Genomic DNA, 9,362 nt, shown 5'->3' on the forward strand with positions numbered 1-9,362 from the left:
AATCCAGTTCGGTTCGATTTCAGCCGAGCTAAGGTGTTTCCATGGCATTTAGAACTTCGATTTCAGTTGAGTTATGGCAGAAATTCGATTTTCTCTATGTGCATGTAAACGCACTGAATGTCACAACATCAGCATAACCTAGGATGACCACTGATTACCTGATTGGTTTGTGGAGTTAATATTCATTCTTATGCTATAATAAACACCGAAAGTTTAGAAAACCACTACAGGACACAAAGGTGTCACCTTTGTGTCCTATAGGGGTGTACACATCCCTCCTGGCACTGACACCGAGTACCATTTTCAGACCTGATGCTGGCACAGGACAGTAGACTACTGTTTAATAACTGATCCGCTGACATTTTATGTGAACTATTGTGTGATGTTGACTGACATGGGATGTAGGACACACAAGACTTAAAGGCAAACGAAACCCAAAAATAAACACTGTTTGATGATCACGGCAAGTGCCCTGATGCGACAAAGTTTCTCCACTGCTTGCAGTCTTCTGTCATCTTCCTTATTTAATTCCAATTCTTGCCCATGGCTCTTGTCTCAGTTTCCAATGTTTGCTACCACATCTTTTTGGGTATTCCTCTCTTTCTCTTTCCATCACATGTCCAATGCAGGGCATCTTCATGATGGATTCCTTCTTTTACTTGATGAAATGACTGATACATCTCCACTGTCTTCTCATAAGTATTGTACCCATGCTGTCCATTTTACACTGCTGCAGCAGATCTCTGTTGGAGATAGTGTGTGGCCAGAAGATCCACAGTATCCTTTGAAGGCTCTTGGTGTGACATGAAGACAACTTCAGTAGATCCCGCTCTGTCATCCGCCAACACTCAGCTCCATACAAGAGAGTTGGTAAAACACAGCTTCAGTTTGGTGTAGATGCTGTACTGGGATGAATGCCACACAGTGTTGAGGGCTCTGAAGGCATTACTTGCTTTGTATGTCATTATTGGCTCCTCCATCAGTTCTCATGCCTAGATATGTGAACTGGCCCACATAAGGGAGCTCTTCTTCTTTAATCTTGACAAGGTGTGAATGGGAGATTTTGAGTGCTATTAGTTCTGTTTTCTTACTATTGATGTTTAGACTGATCTGTTGTGCAAACTTGTTGTGTCACCATGTTTTTTTTTTCTTGGTTGGCTCTGTGGGTATGAGAAAGCAAGGCTATGTCATCAGTGTAATCTTCAAGGGAAGAGAACACGGTCTAACAGATACCTCACCTGTTCTGAATGAATTCCAGGTCAGCTTTGAAGAGCTCAGCATTCAGGTTGTTCGGACCTGGAGCTTTACCATTCTTAAGAGATTTGAGGGCAGTAATTATCTCTTCCCTGGTTGGTGGTGTTGTGATGACATCAATATCTATCTCTGCCTCTTGTATCTCAGGCTATTCTGTTGGTGGTGGCCTGTTCAGCACCTCGCAGAAGTGTTCTGCCCATCGTGCCTCTTGTTCATCTTTGGTGGAGAGCAGCTTTCCATTCTTGTCTTTAATAGGAAGGTTACTATTGTTGTACTTCCCACAAATGTCCTTTGTGATCTTGTAGACATTGCCTTGCTCCCCATTCATTGCTGCTTCTTCTGCTTGACTTGTAAGTCAGTCAGTGTGTTCTCTCTTGTCCTTTCTCACCCTTTTCTTGACCTCTCTTTTGTGTTCTTGATGGTCAGCTCTGTATTTTTCTTGCAGTCTTCTTCATTTGGCTTAGGAGTTTCTTCTTCAGAGTGTGTCTCTCCTCAGTGGCTTTCCAGGTCTCAGGTGAGATCCATTCTCTGCTCCTCATGCCTTTCCAAATTCTGATGCTCGCCAATTCTACTTTCAGTTTAGACTGCAAGCACCTGTCTCCACTGGTGGTTGATTGCATTGAGCTATGCTTCAGGCTCCTCAACATTTTTAATCTGCTGGTGTCAAAGCTCTGCTTGGCTTGCTGTATGCATCCTGTGCTTCTCAGCTTAAGTCTCACATTGGCAGTGACAAGATGGTGGTTGCTGTTGACATCTGCCCCTCACTTTACTTTGACATCCAGGAAAGAGCACCACCATAATCCATTGATTATGAGATGGTCAATCTAGTTGTGGTTGCAGGTGATTGGTGAACACCATGTCAGTTTGTGGATGTTGCGATGAGGAAAATGTGTACCTCTGATGACCATATTGTTCATTGCACACAGTTCTATGAGCCTCTGTCCATTCTTATTTACCATGCCACATCCTTCTCTTCCCATAACTCTCTTACAGTGGGTGTTAGCGCATACAACTAATGACTGATTGGAGTTGATCATAAACTCATGCTTATTCTCACCTTAGTCAGTCATCATATTAGTTGGAGCATAGCACTAGATGATGGATGGTGATGTTTGTATACTTGCCTCTCTTTCTTGCTTTCATCAGTCTGTTCTTTTCAGGTCTCCACTCCATCAGACTTATCTCCATGCCTTTCTTCAGAATGATGGCTACCCCTTCCAGATGTTGAGTGTCATCTCTGCCAGAGTAGTGCACTATTTCGCCTGTGGCTGTCTTCATCTTCCCAGCTCCAATCCATATGCTCTCACTCACACCCAGGATGTCCAGAGGATACTGACATTTCTTTGGTGACTTGTGCGAGCTTTCCTGCTTCATACATTGGGTTCTGGAATGTCAGAGTAATCTATATCTTGGTTTTGGCTTTCAGGGCTTCTGTAATCCTGTCAGTGGCTTCCATTTGGCTTTCACCACTGCCATTCATACTAGTCCCCCACAGGGATTCTGGAAGTCCATCCCACCCAGTTGTAGTGGTTATCTTTGTTGCTGCTTCTATAACTATTACAGTGTTTTACAAGACAGGGTTATTAGCCCTGTCCCAAATCCCCAACCTGGAGGACTAGCGGATTACTATTTTACTGGTCCTTTACCTTTGACCTGGCTGGCATGGGAGGCCCTGTGAGGGCTAAATGCACGCTCCAGCCAGCACAGCTCTTAGGTTCAGTGGAGCATGCAGTCTTCCCCACCACGTCAAGGTAGCAATCCAAGGGGAATCGTGAGGAGGTAACTGTTGAAAAATTTGTCTTACACACATAAAGAAACATTTTCTGAACTGCAAACAACCATTGAGCGTTCAAATGCCATGCTTAATTTGTACAAGAACACCAAATGAGAGGTGATCCAAAGTGGACAGGGAGGGAAAAGGTCCTGGAACACAGTCACAACAGCAGTCCAAACTCTTCATTTAATACTGTAGCATTGTTATGGTGACAGTGGTACAATGAGGGATTGCAACCATAACAATTCAGTGATGTTGTGTGAGGACTGGAGAAGCCATGGCCTAAAGGTTAAAGAAGCAGTTTTGGGACCAAAAGGTCACTGGTTTGAGTCCCTTGACCACCAGAAATGGCTGAAGTGTCCTTGAGCAAGGCACCTAACCCCCAACTGCTGCCCTGGGGTCCTGTTGTAGCATCTGCTAAACGTCTGTAATGTAATGAGAAGTCAACTGCTCAAACTCACTATAAAAATTATTCTCAGACCACTGGTCTTACAGTCAATTATGCCATTTAAACAACACAACATGAATATAACAACACAAATACTGATATCAATGAAAAAAGATTAGTTTGCCTAATTATGTAAATTCCTCTTCCAAACAGTCATGTATTTTACAGCCTCCTCCAAATGTTGTGCTTTGCCCTGCTCATCTGTGGCAGGTCAGAGTCCTTAAAATGCAAGAACATATATGGTGTCGTGTTAAATTTAGAAACAGAAAGCATCCCATGCTTTTTTATCATTTTGTTCTGCCCATTACTTTGGCTGAATTCTTTAAGAAATGACAACAACGTCAGCTGTCCTTTGTCACCATATCCACGATGGATGAGTACAACTGAGTGCCAACTGTTCATAATCTGTTTATCATGGAAATGAACTGCTGAAATTTTTGGAACACGTGATCAATTTAAAGAATGATCATTCATTAAAATTATTTTTATTCACTGGATTATTTTATCATTATTTTATTTATTTTTTATTTAGTCATATAAATAAGTTCCAGCACACAAGGACTTCATTTCTGAGAGGTACCAGATCCTGTTCCAGCAAAAATTAAATAGTGTTTAAATGATTGTTAGTGTAGACCAGGAGTTTTCTACTAAAATCTGTATTGGTTTACAATGGTTTACAGAAAATTCCTCGACATTCCTTGTTAAAACGTCTGGATAAACATTCCACATGACTGTATGGTGACAACATTTACCTTTTAATGCTGAACTGTTAATGATTAATTTTGCATATAGACTAAATAAGCAATTTGAATTTATGTTTTGTTTCATAGTGGCGCTTCGTGGGGCAATTTTTGACTAGTGACATAGGCCGAATCCCATTTCACCCCTTGGACCAACCCCTTGGCCCTTCCCCTCCATTTTGCGCGTTCACGTGAAGGGGTAGGGGTATCCCAATCCCAGTTAACGTGGAGGGGGAGGGGAAGGGGGAGGGCTTCCGTACCCCTCCAAACGGAGATTTTCCTGGAGCTGACTCCGAACGAAGGGGTTTGAGTGATTTCCCACAATGCCATGCGGATTTCAGCGAGATTTCATGCGGATTTCAGAAAGATGGCGGTTCCCGCGGCGAAAGATTGTCATAAATGTATTTTCTCCATTATTTACGTGTTTTAAGTTGTTATCCAGAGGAAACACGCCGCTTGATTTGCTTTCGAGCTGAGAATGAGCAGCGATTTCTGAAATCCAAGCTGCTGCTAAAAAGCTTTGGGAGTGAGTATTGTTTTCGGTTGCTTGACTGCGTACGTTTTGTTCTGTTATTCTCGCTTTTATTGTTTATATGAGTGTTCTGACACCTCATTCTGTTGGATGTGGTGCACGAAGTGCCAAAGATATCCCATTCAGTGGTGTTAGTTAACAAATCACACCCTGCCAGCAGAGATCTCTGACTGTAGCGGCTGGTCGCACCCAATGACGCATTTGGTCGCGTTTTGCTAACGTAAACGCTGACGGAGGTACGCGATGACGTATGCGATCGTTGAAGGGCTATCCCAATACGTAAGGGTTGAATTTCAAGCCCTATCCCTTGTAGCTCAGTTTCAAGGGGAAGGGCCAAGGGGAAGGCGGAGGGGAAGGGGGAGGGGGAGGGGTAGAAATTAGAATTGGGATTGGGCCATGGACTCTGAACACATAAGAAGGGAGAGTAAGCCCATACTTTTCTATCCAATCATCTTGGACAGCTCCAATCAGCTAAATGTTCTGTTTTCACCGTTAGATTAAAAAATGAACAAAACAAACAAACAAACAAACAAACAAACAAACAAACCATGTTTTAATTTGCCTAATCAAACCAGAGAGTGTAAATAAAATGAAAAATCTATGTAGATAATTACCCCCCCCCCCCCCCCCCCCCCAAGTATTCAGTTTGTTTCACTGAAATACTATGCTGGATCTCCATCTGGACCATGGTCCACCAATTGAGGGATTTCACCTGACGTCACAGGGTCACGTGACGCCCCGGTGTCCGCCATCTTGAACGGCAAGCTACATACTAACGCTGCAGACAGAGAGGGAGAACCAGCTTGAAAAAAAACATGTTACAGACACCTAGAATCGATTAATTTGTCAGTAAGCGCTCTATAAATAACTATGGTGTTTGCTTGTTGTGCTGTGGGCTGCCACAACAGACAGGGACAGCGTGCAGGACGCTCCTTTTACCGGTTTCCTACTGACCCAGACAAGAGGGCCAAATGGATTGCAGCTGTGAAGAGACGAATGAGTCCCCTAAAATAAATCATTTAATTTTTCCTGTTTTCTCTGTTTACCCTGTTCGAACTATGCTGATATTTTCGGGGGGTCCCTTTTTTCCCTTGGGGGGGGGGGGGGGGGGGGGGGTGCTTGCGCTTGTCTCAGAGCGCGGATCTTTTTTTTTTATATTGAAAGTATCAAGTCATTACAAAACAAGTAGATAAAGTGACATCAGACATAAAACGCAATAACAGAGGCTAGAAAGAAACGGGACAGAAATAAACAGGGAAATTACATAAAAAGAAAGAAAGAAAGAGAAAAAAAAAGAAAAAAGAAAATAAAAAGAGCGCGGATCTCCAAACACATGAGAAGCCTCTCTTACGCACATATCACACGGACTCCACACCTCCACACACGCATCGCGTCTGAAGTCATAACTCATCAGGGGAAATCGTGTCCGCATTGGCATGTTAAAAAAACAACCTCACGTCAACAATGATACCACACGCAAAGAAAAAAAAAACAGTCAGGATACTCAACAACCAACCTGGCAGCAGCAGTCGTTGTCAAGTACAACCCCGATTCCAAAAAAGTTGGGACAAAGTACAAATTGTAAATAAAAACAGAATGCAATGATGTGGAAGTTTCAAAATTCCATATTTTATTCAGAATAGAACATAGATGACATATCAAATGTTTAAACTGAGAAAATGTATCATTTAAAGAGAAAAATTAGGTGATTTTAAATTTCATGACAACACCACATCTCAAAAAAGTTGGGTCAAGGCCATGTTTACCACTGTGAGACATCCCCTTTTCTCTTTACAACAGTCTGTAAACGTCTGGGGACTGAGGAGACAAGTTGCTCAAGTTTAGGGATAGGAATGTTAACCCATTCTTGTCTAATGTAGGATTCTAGTTGTTCAACTGTCTTAGGTCTTTTTTGTCGTATCTTCCGTTTTATGATGCGCCAAATGTTTTCTATGGGTGAAAGATCTGGACTGCAGGCTGGCCAGTTTATTACCAGGACCCTTCTTCTACTCAGCCATGATGCTGTAATTGATGCAGTATGTGGTTTGGCATTGTCATGTTGGAAAATGCAAGGTCTTCCCTGAAAGAGATGTCGTCTGGATGGGAGCATATGTTGCTCTAGAACCTGGATATACCATTCAGCACTGATAGTGTCTTTCCAGATGTGTAAGCTGCCCATGCCACACGCACTAATACAACCCCATACCATCAGAGATGCAGGCTTCTGAACTGAGCGCTGATAACAACTTGGGTCGTCCTTCTCCTCTTTAGCCCGAATGACACGGCGTCCCTGATTTCCATAAAGAATTTCAAATTTTGATTCGTCTGACCACAGGACAGCTTTCCACTTTGCCACAGTCCATTTTAAATGAGCCTTGGCCCAGAGAAGACGTCTGCGCTTCTGGATCATGTTTAGATACGGCTTCTTCTTTGAACTATAGAGTTTTAGCTGGCAACGGCGGATGGCACGGTGAATTGTGTTCACAGATAATGTTCTCTGGAAATATTCCTGAGCCCATTTTGTGATTTCCAATACAGAAGCATGCCTGTATGTGATGCAGTGCCGTCTAAGGGCCCGAAGATCACGGGCACCCAGTATGGTTTTCCGGCCTTGACCCTTACGCACAGAGATTCTTCCAGATTCTCTGAATCTTTTGATGATATTATGCACTGTAGATGATGATGTGTTCAAACTCTTTGCAATTTTACACTGTCGAACTCCTTTCTGATATTGCTCCACTATTTGTCAGCGCAGAATTAGGGAGATTGGTGATCCTCTTCCCATCTTTACTTCTGAGAGCCGCTGCCACTCCAAGATGTTCTTTTTATACCCAGTCATGTTAATGACCTATTGCCAATTGACCTAATGAGTTGCAATTTGGTCCTCCAGCTGTTCCTTTTTTGTACCTTTAACTTTTCCAGCCTCTTATTGCCCCTGTCCCAACTTTTTTGAGATGTGTTTCTGTCATGAAATTTCAAATGAGCCAATATTTGGCATGAAATTTCAAAATGTCTCACTTTCGACATTTGATATGTTGTCTATGTTCTATTGTGAATACAATATCAGTTTTTGAGATTTGTAAATTAGTGCATTACGTTTTTATTTACAATTTGTACTTTGTCCCAACTTTTTTGGAATCGGGGTTGTAAACACAACACTTCGGATATGCAAATGCTTCCCGTTACGCACGATTGCTATGTCAATAAACATCATTTTGCCAATATTTTAGAGACCCCCCAACATTTCCCAAATCATGTTTTCAAGGGATCTCATGTCTGTTTCAGGGGATCTCGGATCCCCCGAGTAACAAGAAAGTGTTGTGAACATAGCCTACCTTGTACCGTTTCAAACTGCTGGGGTCATCCTTCATCAAACTGTTGACTTCTGTCGACAACCTTGGCTCCATACCAAGGCTGGGTAGTGTTTGTGATAAAAGACAGATCCAATTTAACATGAATCACAGCTTACTTTCTTGTTAAAACACGCAAAGGTCTCCACCATCTCATACCGCCTTGCACTGAAGCGCGCCGTCCAAAATGGTGGCATCACGTGACTTGGTCACGTGGGTGAAATACCTCAATTCAAGAGCCTTGGTGTCAACAGACAGGAAGTTTTCTGATGATTTTCGAATTGCCCAGTCACAATTGCAGTTGATAGGTGTGATGTGTTGTGCTTCAAGCTGAGTAGCTGATAATTACAGCAGTCAAGTCATGAGTTGATAAGTGGCTAATGTTAAATTTGCATAATCAGACAGGTACAGTCACATTGGTAGATCATTATGTGGGCTCATTCAGGACTACCGAATTATCTACTGTTGCCCTAATGTTCCTGTTGGATTTAAATTAACAATATGTTAAATTTTGTGCCACTTTTTCAAGCTGCTCTCTTGGGTTTCCTCTATCAGAGAGTCTGACCATACAGAACATGTACTCATTTCAGTGATACTGAACTTACCAGTGAAAACACGGATCAGTGCTTACAGGGAGGACATCAGCAAAAGTGACAAAACACAAGTTGACTTGCATAATTAAAAATCAGAAAGGAAAGAATGCAAGCTTCTTTTTGGTTTTACATTGTAGGCCTTGATTAGGTATTTCAGGAATTCCATGCACTCAGCCTGAGATCCAGGAGCCCCTGTCTCATCAATAATATTGAAGTTTTACTGGAAACATGCAGGAAGTCCAACCACACTCAGTCAAACTCATTTTGGCACATCTGTTTGAGGATACTGGAGAACATTTAGGACACCTGTGAAAACACAATATTAAAAATATTGAAAGCAAATTTTTTTTGTAGAGTTCAACATTCAAACATGAAAAAAGGCATACAATGCAAAGAATTTCCTGCATACATGCTGATGGGTAACAGTGTGAATATTTCTTATTCATCAATAAACAGATGTAATACATAGATGTTTTGTCTTGTTTGCGGTCACTTTGAAATTTAGAAAAATGAATACATTTTATATGTAAAACAGCTCACTATGGTAACAAATCCACAGTTACATTTGGCTTTAGTTATTTCAAGGAATTTGCAGTGCAATCATGTTCATTTGCAACTAAGAAGGAACTAAGGCCAACAGCAAAACCTTGCTCTATCCAGCTGAATCCAGC

At 42.0% G+C, this 9,362-nt stretch overlaps 1 protein-coding gene across 1 annotated transcript in view; it reads right to left on the minus strand.

Annotated features, from left to right (window-relative positions):
- The window catches only part of ldah (lipid droplet associated hydrolase), an 82,074-nt gene extending 73,819 nt beyond the window's left edge, over positions 1–8,255 (minus strand). Inside the window, exon 1 of the mRNA XM_060934085.1 lies at positions 8,084–8,255. The gene's annotated coding sequence lies outside the window, so the exon portion shown is untranslated. The remainder of the gene's footprint in view (positions 1–8,083) is intronic.
- Positions 8,256–9,362: the final 1,107 nt, after the last annotated feature.

Source organism: Neoarius graeffei, chromosome 11 (genome assembly GCF_027579695.1).
Source record: "Neoarius graeffei isolate fNeoGra1 chromosome 11, fNeoGra1.pri, whole genome shotgun sequence".
Classification (NCBI taxonomy): Eukaryota; Metazoa; Chordata; class Actinopteri; order Siluriformes; family Ariidae; genus Neoarius; species Neoarius graeffei.